Here is a 20,166-nt window from a genome sequence, read left to right on the forward strand (position 1 = left end):
CACAACAAGACTATCATCTATCTTTGAGCAAGGTGTGCCAAAGTATCTGTTCTTGTTCCTAAATACAGGATATGAAACAGAATAAGAGCAAGTAACATCTACAGTCCTTAGTAGTTTTTAAATCATGCATGCCATCCTTCTGTATTTCTATGGACAAGCTTGTGTTCTTTCAGTGTACCTAATAAAGACAGTTAAAAGATGATTGTGAACAGATGAAACTATGGACTCATAATTTTTATCCTAATTTAAATAACAAAAGGGACGGAAATAATGTTTCCCTCTAGGGGCATCCTTCAGAGACCATGCTGTCACACTTGTACAACCTCTGTCAGACTCCAATGTTGAAAAAGCTATGCCAACTCTTGTGCCTGGGACCATTCAGGAATGGTCATACCTTTGAACAGAATCATACCTTTGAGCAGAAGGTTGGATGCATCCTGGGAAAGTCCCCACCTGACCAGTCTGTGAGTCCTACAATTTCCATCTCATTACGCTTTTTAAAAGATCATGGTATTGATTCTTTCTTATGACTGTATATATTCCACAAGTGCAAGGAGAATGGCTTTCTTCTTTCCTAATACATAGATGCTCAACATAAGCTTGAAGAATGAATACTTATTCAATCACTGCAACTGTGCCAAGTAATATGCTGGATGTTTTATTTATATTAATTCATAATTTGTTCCCTCTTGGCAACATGGGAGATAAAAATTATTACGTATTCCTATTTCACAGATGGAACAGATTCAGAGAGGCTAAAGCTACTATGTTGACTAAAAACATACACAGCTTATAAGAAGGAAAGTCAGGATTCAAAACTAGATCTTCCTAACCCCAAAGACCAAACTGTTCAATGGCAGCTGGCTGTTTAAGAATTCATTGTGATCCGTTAGAAATAAGGAGGCAATATAGATTCCTTTGGTAGGAAAATATGGTGAAAAGCAAGAATAACCATAGAAGGATGGAAAGAAAGGTCACACAGGTCAGAAACCAAGGAGGAAGAAATTACAGTACTATAGGAATGGGGTGAAAATAAGGCGACATTAAATATAATTCCAAGTGTATATGGAGGTTTAAAACCCTATGTCCTGTTTTTTTTTTTTTTCCTCAGTAAAATGGGAATATATAGCACAAACAAAAAAAAAAAGAAGTTATGTGAGAAGAAAATAAGATAATCTCTGTAAAGTGCCTAGCATGATGCTTAACACAATGTAAGAACATAGTCAATAGTAGCTATTATTAGAATGATAGATATCCTATTATGTAATTTGAGGTAACTGTCTTTCCCTTCCCATGGCTCCATTTTCTCAATTGTAAATGCAACAGATAGGTTGGAGAGTCTCTAAAGTCCTTTTTGGCTGATAAAAATTTATGGCTCTATTTTTGAAAATGAACTATATTTTTGCAAATCTGATGAATGACTTATTGAAATGTTTGAAGGTGGTGGGAATCCAGGTGGAAATATCTTATAAGGAACTGAAAACAACTCTAGTTTACATAGCTAGATCTAAAATATAAAAACATATTCAAACACACATGTAAGTGCAAACAGAGTTAAACCCACAGTTCAGAAAAAAACTGTTAAAAGTTCAAAGGAAGGTAGATGAAAAAGTCATAATTTGTCAGAAGTGGGAGAGTCTGAAACATATCTTTAAAATGTTCATAATTTGTGAGACAGCATTTATTCTTAAAAACTCTTTATATTCTAATTTTTTTTACGTTTTCCCCTCACCATTTTAGGAATTTTTCCATGTTAAACATAATTGCTGGCATTTAGTTGAATGAATGCCACCACTTTGTTATTACATATTTTAAATTATCACTTACCTTTTTTCCTTTATCATGATTCTACGAGATAACATGGGGGTTCCCCCTCCCATATTGTTGCAGATATAAACAGATTATAATTTAAGTAGTTCTAAGCAAACATATTCAGTGATTTTGGAAAGCATTTCTATATGTACTAGGAAAGGCATATTTTCAAACATAAAAAAATAATGAGGAAAGAACAATTTTAAAACATGAGAAAATGGCAGCTCTAACTCCAATCTTTTCCAGCAGGTATGCGGTAACATTATTAGAGACGGTTAAGTTGCCACAATAGCTTCTAAGAGTCTGAGTCAGCTTGGTTATGAGACACAGTGGCACTCTTAAGAGCTTCGTCACCTTCAGTCTTTGGATACTAAAGCGCTTAGTCACCTGTCAGGGTTAAAAGCTACTATTTTAAGTTCAAAGTGGAAAGCTCCCTTTGAGTGGTAACAATAGTTTAAAATAACAATGGGGGGGGGTTGGGGGAAGCCTCCTTTATTCATCTACCATTCCCTCTACCCCAAATATTACTACAATCAGTGCTTTCTTATTCTGTTATCAATATTCGCGATCCAGGCCGCTAAACAATTTGAGATACAGACCACTCCTTCTACCCCCATTGTTGCATCACTGGTGTTCAGAATTCTGGAACAGTGTGTGTAAACATTAAAGCCACGTGTGCCTGACCACATGGGAAGCCATCAGGATGACCTGGAACTCCCTAGCAAGAGGGAACGCCTGGCGCCAATCTCTACATCACCAAGCCAGCGGTTTATGTGTATGCTATTTGATTCCTCAGCTGTCTTACAAAAGAACCATATAAAAAAAAGTTTACACAAATGACGGAGAATTTTGTGCAACTTCATGGTATCTGTAAAAATGCATGCCATCAGTTATTTTTCTCGCTTTATATTCATAGACAGAAACTTTTACTATGGTTCATTTAATTCACCATTTCTACCAAGAGGACTTCACTCATATCAAATCCAAGATACACGTAAGCAAGTACATGTGTGCACACACGCACATATACACACACTCAGTAGAAAATGAAAGGGGATAAACTAAAATTTTGATATTGCTTTTTGGTATATATCTTTCACATTCAAGCTACCATTTTGATATTTTGAAATAATTGCCACTAAGTCTCATCTTTATGAAGGAAGTCCATCCATTAAATAAATCAAATTTTATATTACACGCTTGCCTCTTCAAGTGAAACCAAAGTACAATCAGATGAAAGTAGTATTTAAATCTTTTCTTAACAGAAATGTATTAATGTATAGCCTTTATCAAATTCTGAGCACTTTCAGCTTATAATCATATATAATTTACTGTCCAATAAAGGTATAAGAAGAGAATATCGGGGCACCTGGGTGGCTCAGTCGGTTAAGTTTCTGACTTCAGCTCAGGTCATGATCTCAAGGGCTTTGGGTTCGAGCCCCGCGTCAGGCTCTGTGCTGACAGCTCAGAGCCTGGAGCCTGCTTCAGATTCTGTGTCTCCCTCTCTCTCTGCCCGTCCACCCGCACACTCACGTGTGCATGCTCTCTCTTTCAAATAAATAAACATTAAAAAAAAATTTAAAAAGAAGAGAATATTAATGTTCTAATATAAGATAATTCTTGTGAACCCCCAAGAGTATTTAGAATTGGCACTGCTCTTAGGAGAAAAGGATACTCATAAGGAATTTCACACTAACTTTCATTATCTGGGGCAAGGGTGATTAAGATAAATACATTATCATCAGACCAAAACAATAAAAAGCAAGCAAATGAAAAGAATCTTTTTAAGACTATATCTATTTTCACCTATCTTAAGTCAATGTATTAGAAATGTACAATATATTTTAACTGATAAACACTAAATAAATTATATCTTTTCAAGTCCAGAAGGAACTTTTACTCAGTAACAGGGATAAAAAATGCCCATCCTTAGATTTCATTGTGTTGGTTAAATGAGTCACTCTTTTGGCAATTTCTTCCATATATGAGCAGATTCAGATGTTAGCTAAACCTTAATTTCTAAGCCTCATATGCAAATAATAAATTTGGACAGATAATCTCTAAATTATTTCCGATCTAAACTTCTCTTATACCAAACAGTACTTAAAACAATAGATTTTTGGTGCTTGGTTTATCTCTTGGGGAAGATTCTTTATTTTTAAAAGTTAAATTCCTTTTGTTTATGGTACTGCATTTCAAAGATTCTGATTTTCCTTTTTTTTTTTTTAGAAAGGTAGTATAATTACAAAAAATATTCTACTAAAGAAGAGTTCAAACAGGCCTTTTTAATTAACTACGAGTTCACTTGTTTATGATCTAATTTCAATTCTTTGTTATGAATCGTTTCTATTTTTAGATAATCAATGATGATGCCCATCTAAAATGATCCTTAGATGCAATACAAAAAAAAAAAAAAAAAACCTCAAAATTTACTCATATTTTAAAGATTCCAACAAGTCAGCTTACAATTTATGATGAAAAGCACCAGAAAAGATTATACCAGATACAGAATTAGACCTTTAAATTAGCGTGCTTTAATTTTTTGTTTTTTTAACTCAAGACTTTTTTTTATTGATAAATATAAATGAAAAACTCTCAAAATCTATCTGAGAAAGGAACAACAATTCTCTAAGTATAGAAACCTATTTTTTGTTTTTTTTTGTTTAAACCCAAGTCTTAATGTAGAACTTAAAAGCAGAGGAGGGCTGAGGGAGGTGTGATACTGAAGAATTGAAAACGGATGGGGGAGGGAGGGAAGAGTGGTGACTGCAGGAAGGGATAAGGAAGATAATTAATCGTCCTTGAGTATTCTGTGGTTTGAGTGTTAGTTTGGAAAGTCAGATTATGAATTCTATTGCATCTGAAGATGCTTACAAATTTGAAAATACATGTAATACACTTTTTTTTTTAAAGGCATTTGTGAGACTGGGTGGCAGGTGAGAACACTTCAGTCTCAGTGGCACTGTAAGTTATGACCAGAACCAAAGTACAATCTGCCCGCATTTTCCAAAATCACAAAAAAAGTTTGGCATAATTGGTTCCATTTGCTGAAGGAGGAAAGAAAGATTAATCCTGTATTAAAGCACAGCCTTTGAGACTTCGGTAGGAAAACTGCATATTGGGCGGATCCTGACCTAGACACCTTGATCTTTGGTTCATGACCCTGTCAGAGCCAGACAAGGGCTCCCGGACTATGAATTAAACTGTTTGATTCCTCCGCCCACAGACACACAAAGCCCGCACTCTCTCAGCTGTTACATAAGAGTCTCTGGAATTCTAGGATGGTGTTTGTAAATAGCGCTGCCATGCGCACGGTACCCACGTGTCAGAAGTTGATGTGACCGCGTGTAATTGGAAGGCGAGAAAGCATCAACGGGCTCCAAAGAAAAACCTCCCATTTCTTTGGCCCTAAAAATGAGCATGTGCTTGTCAAGAAATGATCTCTAAGTGATTTATTTTCTTCTTTCCCTTTCCTCCTTCCCTTCCCTTCCTTCCCCAAAAAATTGCTGGGAGGAAGAACAGGAGAAATGACCAATACCCATTGCATTTCTTTCCTTCTTTCAGCAGCGCCTAACTAGAGGACAGGATCACAAGTAACGCATTCTGAATGCACTTTCTACCTCCTCTTAAAAAAGATTTCTCATTCTTTTTTTTTTGTTCACTTACTTCAGTGTGAACTGAAATATGAGGTAGGATTATACAACCACTAGAGAGAGATACACTAAGTAGGCAAATAGTTTGCAAGTGACAATCTGCATCTAAATAAAATTACAACATGACCCTTTCAGCAAAAAGTATCCAATGGCTATGTCTGAGTAAAGAGAAACACAATTTAATGTTTTACCTGTCTTATTTTAATTTTCACTCTCATCTATATTCATTGCATCGTTTTCAGTGAGTTTGTGAACAGGAAACAAACTCCATTTCTAAAGGAGGCTGAATTCTAACCAAAATTAGAGAAAAATGTCAGTATCAAGTCGTTTTTTTTAAATATTTTTAATGCTTATTTATTTTTGAGAGGGGGACAGAGTATCCCAAGCAGGCTCTGTGCTGGCAACAAAGAGCCCCATGTGAGGCTCAAACTCACAAACTGCAAGATCATGACCAGAAGTCTGATGCTTAATCAACTGAACCACCCATGTGCCCCTCAATATCGAGGTGTTTTTTTTTTTACCCCTAAAGATGGTATGTTTCCCATAACCTTTGGTTTATTTAAAGCGTGACAAATTGTAACAATGAAAAAAATATCAAAGTAAAACTGTCAGCAAATTAAAACTAGTGATTTGAAAAATACTCTGATTTCAACAAAATCTCAAACATATTTTTAAGTCATTTTAAAATGTTACATCTTATCTCTTATACACTTGGTAATAAAAAACATTTTTATTTTTTCATTTTTTTGTTAAAAAGTTTTAAAATTATATATTAATATTAGTTGATATCTATAAAATTTCCTACTTGAAATAAGAATCACATTTAAGAGTAAACAGGTTAAGTTTCAAAATACTGAAAAGTCATTTCCCAAAGTTAATAACCAAATGTCCTTACCAATTTTAATTTTCAATAGAAACACACAATTGTATTAGAACTATTAAAAAGGTGAGCCATTAGCAAAGTGTCTACTAGCTTTGCTTTCTGCCAGTATGTTTTGCTCCAAGTTACAATACGGTAGACGTTCCAAGATTAAGTACAATTAAGTTGTCTTAATTTCAACTGTATACATTCTAACTTCATAGGAAAAAAAAATAATCATTTGAGTGGCTCTATTGGAATAAAGATAGATTAAATCTAGAGTACAAAGTTTAAAATATAAGCTTTCCTGCTAAAATGTACCTGCTTCTCTTTTTACTGAAACAAATAATTAATGTGGTATTTTTAAGTTAGAAAATTTGTTCTTCCTTCATGTTTGAAAAGTACCCATATATGGTATTTTTTCCTTTCACCAGTTCTCTTTGGTACCTTAAAATATAAATGTAAGTGAATTAATGTTTTAATAACTGGATTCACTTTTTAAGATGCTTATTCTAATTTTGTGAACTATTACTTTATTTGCAGAAGTGATTTCTTGTTCTGTTACGATGTATGCAGTAAAACAAACAAAAATCTAATAATCATCTAAACTAATTAGAGGGTGTATAAAAGTAATCCTTTTAATGCAAAAATCATGAGAGGTTATAAAAGAGCTGAGAGAATTTTATAGCCAGTGGCAAATATGAAAATTCTATAACTTCAAAGTAAGAGACTTCAAACAAAAAAAAGGAAAAAGTGCTGAAAGAACAAACAGATTAAAAAATAAATTAATAGGAACAAGACCGTATGTTAGGGATGGAATCTGGGTGTGGTGTCATTGTATTATTTTCAGTTTCTGGCACTTTACTTTAGAAGCAGCACAACTAATAATTAAGGTATTTTTTTAAATGGTTGTCCTTGTTTCTTAATGTACAGGGAAGAAAAACAGGAGGAATAACTCCGAGATGGATCATGTTATAACCTCTGGGTTTCACTATTATCATGGAAGCCTTTTCTCTTCCACATTGCTAGACAAAAATATACCAACTTGAGGAGAAATACTATAATAAAAACTCATCTTGAGAGCTGGGTGAATAGTTCCCATTAAAGTATAATCTGGACATAGAAACTAGCTCAATACTCTATCAAGAAACAAGTGACTTGAAAAGGCAGGTTTTAGCAATGGCTAATGAGATATGACAATAGTAATTAAAATTATCATTACTTTGTAGCATGCACAGGAAAAACTACAACAAATCTCAAAATTATAAAAGTAACAAGTGAAAAATATCAATACTGTGTATCTCATGCCTTAATGGGAGATCTGCTATGTCTATCCATGACCATAGACAATTTTGTTCCCCGAAGAGAGCAGTCCATCAGCAAAAATTCACAGCTCAACATATCCTGTATCCTATATTTTTGATTTGAAAAAAATTTACAATTTTTGGAAGTACATTTAAAAAGCAAAGATGGAGTAGCACATTAAAGCCCAGTGAACAACTTTTGAGTATTATGGAGATACTATTGTACAAAAATATTATCAACTGTAAAGTATTAAGAGAAACAGAGAGTAAAAAAACAAGCAGCTATTCATTTTTCCTATGAGGAGGACCAGGCCTATATTGTACCTCAATGCTTTAAAGGTACAACAATCACTCCATCAGCTTGATAGGATAAAGATTCTAACCTGAGTGTCTAACTTGCACCTCTTGCAAATATACAACAAACTTACAAGTAAGTGCTATGTATAATCATACTTCCTAAAAGTACAATTCTTGGCCACTTCTACAGCTACTCCTTGAAAAAATCATGACTACAGCAATCATACGAAGCCAAGGCATTTCTTTATCGAGTACAATAACATGTATACATTATTAAAGCCGAATGCTTCCGATCATTGAATCTCCCCCACTCCAGTTATATCTTAGTTCCAAACTATGGGATCAGATTGGCAGCAAATCAACATTCTCATCAGAATAAAAAGGAGAGAAGCATTGCTCAACAAGAAGAATGTCTGGTATCTAGAATTACATTAGGTTAGAAATTCAAATAAACCCAACCCTAAGTAATTCACCCTGTGTGTCCAAAACTAAAAGTATTAATTTCATAGGGAGAGTCCTACAAAACTCACTGGTGCCATGTTTCTAGAAAGACATGCATAGCACCATAATTCAATTCAAACAGTACCCTACATTTTTTGCATGAGACATGAGATACTTTCTCAACATGAAATACCTTGTCAGTGGTATGCATTTTTTATAACTTTAGATTTAATTCACATAAAATAAAATTCACTCTCTTAAAGTATATAATTGAGTACTTTTTTGGAGTTGTAGAAACATTACTATCTAACTATAGGATGGGTTTATTGGCTCCAAAAGAAACCCCTTATCTATTAGCCATAAGTGCCCCTTCTCCTTCCCCCCCCCCCCGCCGCCCCCCGCCCCCTAGCAATAAGTAATCTACTTTCTGCCTTTTTAGATTTTCCTATACTGGACATTTCATATAAGTGAAATCATATCATATGTGACCTTTTATTATTTACGTCTTTTTTTTTTTTTAATTTTTTTTTTTCCAACGTTTATTTATTTTTGGGACAGAGAGAGACAGAGCATGAACAGGGGAGGGGCAGAGAGAGAGGAAGACACAGAATTGGAAACAGGCTCCAGGCTCTGAGCCATCAGCCCAGAGCCTGACGCGGGGCTCGAACTCACGGACCGCGAGATCGTGACCTGGCTGAAGTCGGACGCTTAACCGACTGCGCCACCCAGGCGCCCCTATTTACGTCTTTTAAAGTTCACCTATGATGCAGCATGTATCAGACCTTCATTCCTTTTTATTGCTGAATATTACTCCATTGTTTGGATATGCCACAGTTTATGCATTTACGAGCTGACGGACATGTGGGTTATTCCGGTTTTTGACAACTACTAATAACGCTGCTATGAATATTCAGGTACCAGTTTTTGTGTAAACAAATTGTGAGTATTCTAAGTCTTCTCTTATGACTTTCCCTGCATAGCCTACATTACATCTTCACTTTTTTTTTTTAATGGTAATGAGCCAGAATAGCATAGTTGTTAAGGGACTGGGCTCCAGAGACAGGCTGTCTAATTCAAATCTTAGTCAAGCTATGGACTGGCTGTATGAATTTGGTTATCCAACCTCACGATGATTCAGTTAGCTCATGCGAGATGAGGATAACAAAACCTATCACTAGAGCTGTGTGACAAGAATTAGATGACGTAAATTACAATGTAAGAAATCATTAAACAACTTAAAATATTTTGAACACACAGGCCATTTTGTGCGAAAAACACTAAGTAAACAAAAGCCTATATTCTGATTAACATTTTGATAAGGAATGGTAGCACCACCACATGATCGATGAAGCAGAACTGTGTTAAACCTTTCTGTTTCCAGGAAAAAAGGGCTAAAGATATCGGATAATGTGACCAAATGGTATGGAACCAAATCTACAATACACAAATGAACACATCACCTTGGGGGAAGCTGAGTAAGACTGGTAGACTGCATCAATGACAGTATCTTGGCTGTGATAGTTTAATTTTACCAAAAGTTACCAGTGGGGGAAATTGGACAGAATGTACATGTCCAATTATTATTTCATACAGCTGCATCTGAATCTATAATTATCTTAATAGAAATTTCAATGAAAAATATGTGACTTCCATGTAAATTTACTAAAAATCATTAAGCTGTATGTTTACAATGGATGGCTTTTGTGAGTCATTTGCCATAGCCTGTAGAAGTTACACTTAAGGAAAATCCACCATCATCACCATTACCAGTGAGAACAGATTATACATTTTGTAATTAAATGACATTATTCCTGTTTTAGGCCATTCGGGACTTTTTCCTCGATTCAGGACTTTTTCCTCCGCTTTTAAGATACAATTGATACATAATATGTAAGTTTAAAGTGTACGATGTAATGATCTGATATATGTATATATTGAAAATGATTACCACAAAAGGTTAATTAACACACCCATCATCTCACATACTTACAATTTTTGATATACCCTTTTAGCAACTTTTAAATATATTTTGAAATATCGTTACATATTTTCAAATACTGAAATACATTGAAATATATTTTGAAATATGGTTAATGATAGTCACTGTGCTATCCATTACATTCCAGAATGTACTCATCTTATAAATGGAAGCTGTCCTCCCTTCATTACATCTTGACTGAGTAGAACACCACTACGTTCAATTATGGAGTAAACAGACACAGAAATCAGTGCCTCTCTTCCAAGAGACATAAATGTAATTTAAAATAAATATTTACAGCAACTTTAGCGAAGCAACCAGTTCATTTTACGTCCTAACCTGTCCTCCAAGAACACTGCATCTCAATATATTCATATCTTAATTTAATTCTCAGATTATTTGGAGCTTGATTTCAAGTCAGTTTGAGTAACAACCCTAAGTAAATACAAAATATTGAGTTCCAAATTCTTAAAACTGCAGGTAGGTTGACATTATCACTGAATATGCTTTACACAAAATATTGAAAATCCACCTAGTATCTATTTCTACTTTTTGAAGCCTGGCACATTTAACTGCATTTCATGACAAGTGGAAAAAGCATAAATCAAAGCTGATAGAATTTTACTATTTTGGAATGGGCAACCAAAATCTTTTTTTTATTGTGGAAAGATTATATATCTATCTTAAGTCAGGGATTTTCTGCAATGTACAATCTAGGATCAGAATAATGTTGGAAACAGCAGATACTTAAGACTCTTTTTGGCTTGCAGTCACAATGATTCAAGGGCTCTCATTTACCCTGTCCTCTTGTGGAACTCTTCTTTCCTACTGTATATATGTGTGTGTGTGTGTATGTATGTATATATACACATACATGTATATATATATATATATATATACACACACGTATGTATATATAGTGTACTATATATATATACACATACATACACACACATATATATATAGTGTATTATACACCAAGGTGTACAGATGTACTATATACCCTCCTTGAATAATGCCACAGTATTCCCTGAGTTTTGGCAGGGAGTCAAAATAGAAATTGGAGATCTAGACGAAGTAAATACTGTATATTTGACAAAATCATTTGTGGTTGTGTTCTTCAGCACAATTTCCAAGATAACCACCAGCTCTACTTGGCAACTCAATTCTCCCACAGTTAAGACTCCAATTGTAAAGTTGGCTTGTATGAGAGTTTTCTGCTACTGGCTTTGGTGCCATTACCTCGCTTAAAGAACTACTGTGCAATGGTGACATAATAGTTGAGGAAAATGTTACTTTGATGAACCAACACTCTTTGACAGCTGCTCCAAATTTTACCCTGTCTATATGGTTGTTTATAAAACAAAGAAGTCTCCCTCTAGCACTTTGAGATGGCTAGGTAAGACTATTAAATTCTAGTGGGCAACAACCGAACTCACAGAAGAAGGAATTAGAACATAAAAAAATCAGGCTTCATATTTCTAAGTATTAGACATTCTAACGTCCTTTTGAAGACATTTTATTTCAAGATAATTTCAAAGAATTCATAGGAATTTACTAACTTGGATCTGGGACATAAGGTAAAATCAGGTTTCTCCTAAAAACCTGAGTCTGAGAATTATAGGAAAGGTGTCTTACTGAGATCAGCAAATAAGGAAACGCATTTTAATAGTGACATTTGGCTTACAACATTGTGTGTGGGTGGAGCCTTGGAGGAATTGATAGAGAAATTATAACTTCAGCAAGTGAAACCAAAACATTAACTTCAGGTTTTGTTACCTAATACAAGTCCAATGCCCAAACAGGACTTTGGAAGTCTGTCATAATAACTCCTTGGCAGGTGCATTTCTGGAAGTAATGTTGACTCGTCCATGTCTATGTTCATGTGCCACTGCATCAAAATCATACCAACCCCTTTGACTTCTGTCATGGACCGGCACGATGCCAGATATAATTAAGGCCATAGTCGGTAAATGTGTGAATTTAAACAAAACAAGGGACTCCCTTCTTTCCAAGTTAATGTCTCATTAACCATTAGTTCAGTAAGAAAATAAACAAAACAATATTGCAGTTTAAGAAAAAGATCTATCTTGTAATTGTTCACTATCACTCCCATAAAATGCAATTGCTCAAGACAGTTCTATCTATGAAATTCTGGAAACATCCAGGTGGTACTATCACACATATGGCAAATGAAGAACAGACATTATGTCTTTCACAGTAAACTATCCTATACAGACTCAAATAACTGCTCTTTTATAATAAATGTGAAAGTGGTACTTATATACAGATTGGTGAATATATGTACATCTCTTCCTTACAATCATTTAAGCCCCTCATACAATATTAAATTAACAGCTATTTTCAGCATACAAATAGGACACATAAAATAACAAAAAAAGTCTAAATTTGATAATAGGAAAGAACAAATCTTCATGGTCACAATAAAATTATTGTACGTATTCTTATTTGCCAATATGAATGAAAATATTACATCTCTTATCAGTTAAATAACTTAAAGAGAGCATATACCACAACATTTGAAAAGTCCCCCAAAAGCATTTAGATATTAGTCTGTCAGCAAAAAGAACTGTTTATTTTAAATTCTGAATTGCTGGAATAATTAATCATAGTTTTCTCAACAAATAGTAAGCATTTATGCTAAACTCCTCAGTATTTCCTTTATAATTTTAGGACAAATAAGAACTAACCAAAGGAGCTGTTTCTGTTCCAGAGATCAGTAATACTACTCCCTTGTAATCATGTGAAATAATCTCCAGTATCAATGATTAAAGTGAACTTAACTGCTTTTTCAGAGATCAAAATAGAAGTGTTACAGAGTGAACTACAGAGGACAAATGATTTCAGAAGTCTGATTTATGGAGTAATGTCCATTATTGTGCTCTTTATTCTGTCCATTTTTAATCAAATACATGCCTTCCAAACTTAAGTTTGACTTTCCAATCCTTCACTAACACTTCTCTGCTTAATAACATAAAAAAAAAACAAAAAAAACAAAAAACAAAAACAAAAACCACCCAATATTTTTTGTGTTGAAATTTATATTCTACCTCAAACCTATTATAAAACACACATGCAAACATGTAAAAGGATATAACCTTCCTCCAGTATTTCAAATTTCCATTAAAATGCAAATATAATGATTTCATTAACCAGGCAACAATACCCACAGTCTTAAACCCAAAGCAAAGCAAAGCAAAGCAAACCAGACCTATATCTTTTCTCCTTACATCCCAATTTCCCCTAAGGAACAATCTTACTCTTATGTTGGATCATTGTTGATGAATACTTTTATTTGGATTTGCCAGTATTATCCCTTATTAGAGAGGAGAAAGCACAATGCAAGACTTGAGATTTCAAATTCATGGATGTATCCTACCTTACACAGGAAAATATTTTAAAAAAATTTTTTTTCAGTAAATCTTAAGCAAACAACTGGAAAATAACCCTCCGTTCAATTCCTAAACACTAGATGAAGGGGGTGGGGGGAACTACTCGATGCAATTAAAAGTATGTCATGAAGGCAATAGTCAGTAAATAACACTTATATTTCATAGTCGACCTTCTCAGGAGTCTATCAGGCCACACTTTATTTTGTCATAGGTAGAAAACTCCCCACAGAAACTCTGTTAGCTTCATAACACTGGACAAGCAGCCCCAGTGAAAAGATTCGGCAAGACTGGAGAGTGTGTGTAAGTGTTGTGTGTGTGTGTGTGAGTGAAGAAGGAGGAGGAAAAAAAAGAGAGACGGACACAGAGGCAGATTAATAAAAGACCAAGGAAAAGAAAGCAACCAAGACAGGGAGAGAAATTTGGATGGGGCTGTTAGAAATCTGCTCCCTACTTGTGCGTTTCTTTGCTGGGATTGGGTTTCATTTCTTTCGGCGCCCCTGACCTTGCAGTCTTCCAACTCTCAACTCTGCCCCCCTCCTCCCGCCCGCCCGCCCCCTCCCCCGGCCTGCGCCTGCCTTTGTGTCTGCCTGTCACTTACCGGGGAACCAAACGAAGCTGATTCGGGAGAAGCACAAAGCCAGGACCCAGATTTGCCCACAAATTCTCTTACACACGCTCCCCAGGCTGGCAGGCACAGCCCATCGCGGAGCTGATGTACCTGGAGAAAAGTGGGATCTGGTCTGGTTTGGGGGACCCGAGAAAACTATGCTCTCCTCTCTCACTCGGCGCCCCTAGCCAAACGCGCGGACTCCAGGGAAAAAAAAAACAAAACCCCACTTGGTGTGCTGCAGTTCGACTCCCCATGACACTCGCTCAGCTCGCCCCCCGAAAAGCGGACACGGGGGCAGCCAGGGGCTGACGCGGACGCAGAGCCAGACCCAGACCCCACAGCAGATAAAAGGGCCGAAAAACACTCCGTCAGAGTTCTTTTCCGGGGTGGGTGAGGTTAAACGAGAGGCTGGCCTGACTCACAAGAAGGGGAGAGGGTCGGGGAGGATTCCAGGGAAAAGTAGTGCCCCCCAAAGCTGAACTATTTGAGAGAGGGAAGCCAAGAAAAATCACTTTCCTGAAGATAAAAGGCCGGGGCGCCGGCTGGTCGCAGTCACAAAGGTAAGTTTTCTGGGTAAGGAGGAGAGGAGCGTTAGCAGGGGAGAGAAGAGAGCACAGAACCACAGGTTTAAAGGGGGGGGGGGGGGCGGAATTAAAACTATATTTGTCAGCCATGTTGAAGAGGCTCCAGTAATTTGTGAAGCTTCCCTCTTCCCTCCTGGTATTTGCGGGTGACACTGCAGGGTCTGCTCCCCAGTGCCTGGAAGCCCGAGAGAAAGCGAGGGGGGGAGGAAAGGGGGAGTTCCGCGGCCTAAGAGACGCGCTCTGACCTCGTTCTCGTCCCGCAGCCTTGCAGCCAGCCAGCAGTTGCAGTCGGGTCTCCTTTCTAACAAATCCTAAAGGGCAGCCATCTTGCTTCCTTTTGCTCCTCTCTACGAAAGCAGCCTAGCCTCCGCATCAATATTCATAAGGCAGTTTGACGTGTGTTCTCATCACTCGGCGGGGCCGGCGTCTCGGGGCGGCCGCGCCGAGGGGGCGGACGTGACTCGCATGCGAGCCGGGCCTGGGCGCGCGGCGCTCGCGAGGAGGCGGCGGCGGCCGCCCGAGCTCTGGCCGCAGCCGCTGCTGCCGGCTCCCCTCCGCCTCCTCCTCCGCCTCCTCCTCCCCTCCTCCGCCTCCGCCCCGCTCTCCTCCTCCTCCGCCGTCGGCCTCCTCCTCCTCCTCTTCCTCCTCCTCCGCCTCCTCCGCCCCGGCCTCCGCCGCCGCCGCCCTGGGGCTCTCCGCCGAGGCTCCCAGGGAATCAGCCCCCTGCCCGGGGCTTCCCGCACAAAGGCCGGCGGCGGCACCTGGGGGCCGTACGATGCGGTGCGCGGTGGAGGCCGGGGCAGCCCTGGCGCGGTGCGGTGGAGCCCGGGGAGCGGTGCGCGGGGATGAGCGCGGGGCGGGAGCGAGCTCGGGGGAAGGTTCCCCCCCGCACCTTCCCCGGCGCCGCAGCCAGACCGGGGCGCCCCGGTGACCCTTCGGAGCGGTAGCCACCAGGGTGAAGTTGCGGGGCAGGCGCGCAGGGGGAGGTGGCGTGGGTGCTTGGCACAAGGATGGAGACCTCGGATTAACCTTTTAAACTTTTTCTGAGTACCGCACTCCACCACCCACTTAGAGGTCTGTGCGCACCCCTCACCCCAGCGCGCACCCAGCTCCGCCCGGCAGCCTCGCACCTTAGCCCTTACTCCCCACCGCCTTGCAGGTATCTCCGCACGCGCCCACGCGCGCACCCACCTCCGCCCGCAAAGGACCGCACCCCCGCCCCCTGGAAGGTGCACCCGCTCCCGCCTCGCCCCCTCTCTGGCATCCTCTGCACCGTCGCTTTAATCTCGCTCTGCAAAAGCGTTCCCCAGTTTCGCAGAGGGCCTGCCCTTAGTGCTTTAGGGGCCTGTAGTTTTAAAGACTCGACAAATTAGGAAATTGACCGAGTCCTGCTTCACCCCGCCCCGGGCCCACCTTCTGTTTACTTTTGCCACGTGGGCTGGGAAGGAGAGGGATTCTCACAGATCCAAGACGAATTTCTCACCAGTGACTCTACTCGCTAGATTCGATTGTAAGAAATAAACCTGCGCTTTTCAATGCCTACGTTTTCTCCAGTAAGAGCTTCTAGTTTGAAAATTTTCTACCCGTACGTATAATTAAGTAGTGAAGAAATCGACCCATAAAGAACTAAATTCCAAGCGACGGACGATATTCCTTGACGTTCCTGATTCTATACCTACCTCCTTCCATTGACAGTTTGTCTTTTCTATTGCCGACTAGCCTTAATTCGCTCTTTAATCATAAAATTTTTATTTGAAGATAAGATAAAGAACAAAGCCCATATGAGCCATTACATCAGTGGTTGTTGAGATTCGTCCCGTAGAAGTTTTCGCGTACCGACATTCGAATTTTAAATAGATATTCTGGGCACACCTTTTACAGGATCACTGCATTGTGATCCCAATACCTTTAAGTCAACACAAGTTATTTTGTGTAGCCCACTTTTTCTTTTCCTCTGTAATTTCTTTAGAAGTAAAGCCTCTCCTAATTTTATAAAAGCAGAATATTTCCCCATCTGAAAGGGGTTAAAAAGGGAACTCTTTCTATGTGTCACATAGTTACTAAGGAGAACGTTTAAAGTGTGTTCTAATGAAACATTGTATATTCCCTTTTGAGGCAGAGTTCACTCAGATTTCGGATTTTGCAAGGGCTAAGCAACATTGTTCATTTCTCCTTAAGCATTTCACGTGGCATTAAATTACTGTCTTTTCTAACTGGACACTAATGTGTCATTGAGGTCTTGACAATTGTTAGCGTACTTTAAGCTGTTTGGGAGGTTCCTTCTAATTTTTTTGGTCAAGTCCAGAAAGTAAAATTTTCCAAAGGCTATGACATATATTATGTAGTGCACAGTACAGCAGAATTGCTGAAAGCACGGGCTTTGGAGTTGGACAGATATGGTTGAATCCTGACTCCATCCCTTATCAAGTGTGTGACTTTGGGCATGCAACTTAACTCTCTCTGTATCCGTTTCCTCATGTATTAAACACCTTCTGAAATAAAAGGGTTGTTGTGAGGATTAAATGAGATATGAGGTACTAGGTGTCCAGCTGGCGATTACTATTACCAATAATAAACCATTTACTTCCAGAAGTTTTTCTTGATTAGAAATACATAAGTAATTATATGCCTTCTTATATTGAATAACATGTGGATAATATTGTATTCACATGTGTTCGATATAAATATCTGCATGTTCCCTTAGCTGTTTATATTATAATTGGGGAAATGATCTTTAAGGTCACCTCCTTCTCATTTCATCTTTGAAACCTCTCCCTCTGTTGTAACAGGTGGTTCTTGTCTATCTGGAATCATACTTGGCTTGCAGTTGGTTTTGCAACAGGCCCTGAACCTTTTCTTGCCAACTTCTTTCTCTGCACCCTCACTCCACCCTTAACCACGGCAACATGTGTTAATTTAGAAGAACATACATTACTCCACTTGGCTATTGTGACTTTTCAATAGCAAAAGGAAGCAAAATTCTGCAGGTCTCCAATTGTAAAATATGTTAATGAGATTTTATATTGTTGATTTAAAAAAAAAACACCTTCTTGCTTAATTGCTGTTTCTGGGAAAGAAAAATAGTGAGCACAATCAGTTGTTTACTGCACATTAGTGCATATTGGTATGGGTAACTCAGAGCCAGCTTTTATTAATTGTGTGCCTTCTTGAGATTCTTCCTATAGGTGTGGGTAATCTATTTTTAAAAGGTAATTTGTTGTTGTTTTAACATAAATTATTGCCAAATTCCTTACTGTTTTTTCTGAAACTAGAAATAACAGCACTGGATCCACACAGAGAAATTCTTGCTTCCTTAACAGAGAGAGAGAGAGAGAGAGAGAGAGAGAGAGAAAAGACTAATAGAACAAGTTCCACAACATGCATTCTGTGTTAGAAAATTGACTTGATTGGCCTGGGCACCTGCTGTCTAACTCAGTTGCTCAACTCAGTCTCTAAGCTTCTTAGGGTGGGGGCAGCTTCCTGACTGCTCCGTCCATCAAAGAGCTGACAACAGCAGCTTGCTTTACAATGCAAATTTCTTATATTGTACTAACAAAACAGAACAAAACAAAGCCAAAAAAAGAAAAGAAGGTGCATTCTTAATTTCCTCCCCACCTGCAGAATAGGAAATTTTGTTTAAGGACTTGATATTCTCTTTAACAGAGAGAAATTATTGTGATACATATTGCTTTGGAAGAATTATAGCAGTTTAACAAAAACATTAAATCATGGCCTGTTGTTTCCCATTTCCAAAAACATATTTCTGAAGACGTGATAAAGATTCTCTGCATGCTTAAAAGACAATTGACCTTCAGACAGCACAGCGGTCATTGCTATTAGGGGCTTTCTTGTTTCTCTCATCTGGTAACATTACTGCACACCATACTAAGGTACATATTTAACATAGGTAGAATGTGAATTTTAAAAGTTTCCAATAAATGAAACCTTTAGACATAACACTAACTTGTTGATACAAGTTAGTATTATTACTAAAAACCATTATTGTCTAAGGCCAGGGATCATACTGTCATGAGATCTTGGTAATTCTTCTTATATTAATATGATTTCTATTTCTTTCTGACTTTATTTCTATAATTTATCTTTCTATAATTTGGAAATTTTTAAGAAACAGATACACATGATAGAATACTAACTTACTCAAGTCAGGAGCTAGTCAATGTGTATACTGATATGATGGGGGCAAAGTGAAATGTCAGATAAAACTCAAAAGTCTAATCTCGTTAAAACATTGCTAAAGGCATTATAAAAATATTAGGATCATTCGTGGGACAAACATCATGGAAATGCTTTCAGAAGTATTGCAAATACGTTGCTAATATCAATCTCTTTTTTCCTCATGAAATCTGATTTCACAATCTAGTAACTACTTTCTTTATTGTCGTCCAAATTTGGTAACTCATTAAATACCTCCCTTTCTTACGAGAGGATAATTTTTCAACTTTAATGGTGAACCTCAATAATAAATAAATTTTAACTATTGGTAGTTACCTCAACACCGCTTTACATTTATATCGTACTTTATAGACTTCAAGGCATATTTTTATACACTAAACAATAGTTTTATTTGGTAAAGTTATGCTGTTATGTTTAATCTTCAAAATCATATGCCATATTCCATTTGGCATTGAATTCAATTCCAACCCTATGAAATATGAGTTTAAGTGATTTTCTCAAGGTCATTCAGCCTGTAAATAGAGGAAGCAGCACCTCTTTAACTCAAGTTGTGTGAATCCAAGTTCAGGCCTAATTCATTACACCAAAATTAGCCATATATCTTTTCCTGCTCAGCTTCCTCTAAATTTTTTCCTTGCTATTAATAGTACCAACTGATCTAGGAATCCTCCCTTCAAAACTCACAATAATTTCCCATTATTCTTTGTTACTTAGAAAAATGGTCTCAGCATTTACATTTACTCATATTTAGCACTCCAAAGGGAATACAATGGGCTAAATACTGGCTATGCACCAAGCATGGGAATAATTGTTTTACACTTATTATCTCTTTTAATTTACTACTTATTAAAAGCTAATAATGTAGGTATCATCTTATTGAGAATTAAGGATTGAGTAATTTGGTTGGGATTAAATATTAAAGAGCTGGAACTAAGTTCTAAATCTAGGTTTGTCTGATTCTAAAGCTCATGTTCTTGCAAACTAACATTGTCCTGTCTCCCCACTTTAGCAGCTATAGATG

The 20,166-nt window shown here is 37.7% G+C and overlaps 1 protein-coding gene across 2 annotated transcripts in view; it reads right to left on the minus strand.

Moving 5' to 3' along the window:
* The window catches only part of TET2 (tet methylcytosine dioxygenase 2), a 135,069-nt gene extending 119,517 nt beyond the window's left edge, over positions 1–15,552 (minus strand). Inside the window, exon 1 of one of the 2 annotated variants that reach the window (XM_045471351.1) lies at positions 15,197–15,552. The gene's annotated coding sequence lies outside the window, so the exon portion shown is untranslated. The remainder of the gene's footprint in view (positions 1–15,196) is intronic. The other variant, XM_045471357.1, reaches the window with a different exon arrangement.
* Between the last annotated feature and the right edge of the window lie 4,614 nt (positions 15,553–20,166).

The sequence above is a fragment of the Leopardus geoffroyi genome, chromosome B1 (assembly GCF_018350155.1).
Source record: "Leopardus geoffroyi isolate Oge1 chromosome B1, O.geoffroyi_Oge1_pat1.0, whole genome shotgun sequence".
In the NCBI taxonomy this organism is placed as follows: Eukaryota; Metazoa; Chordata; class Mammalia; order Carnivora; family Felidae; genus Leopardus; species Leopardus geoffroyi.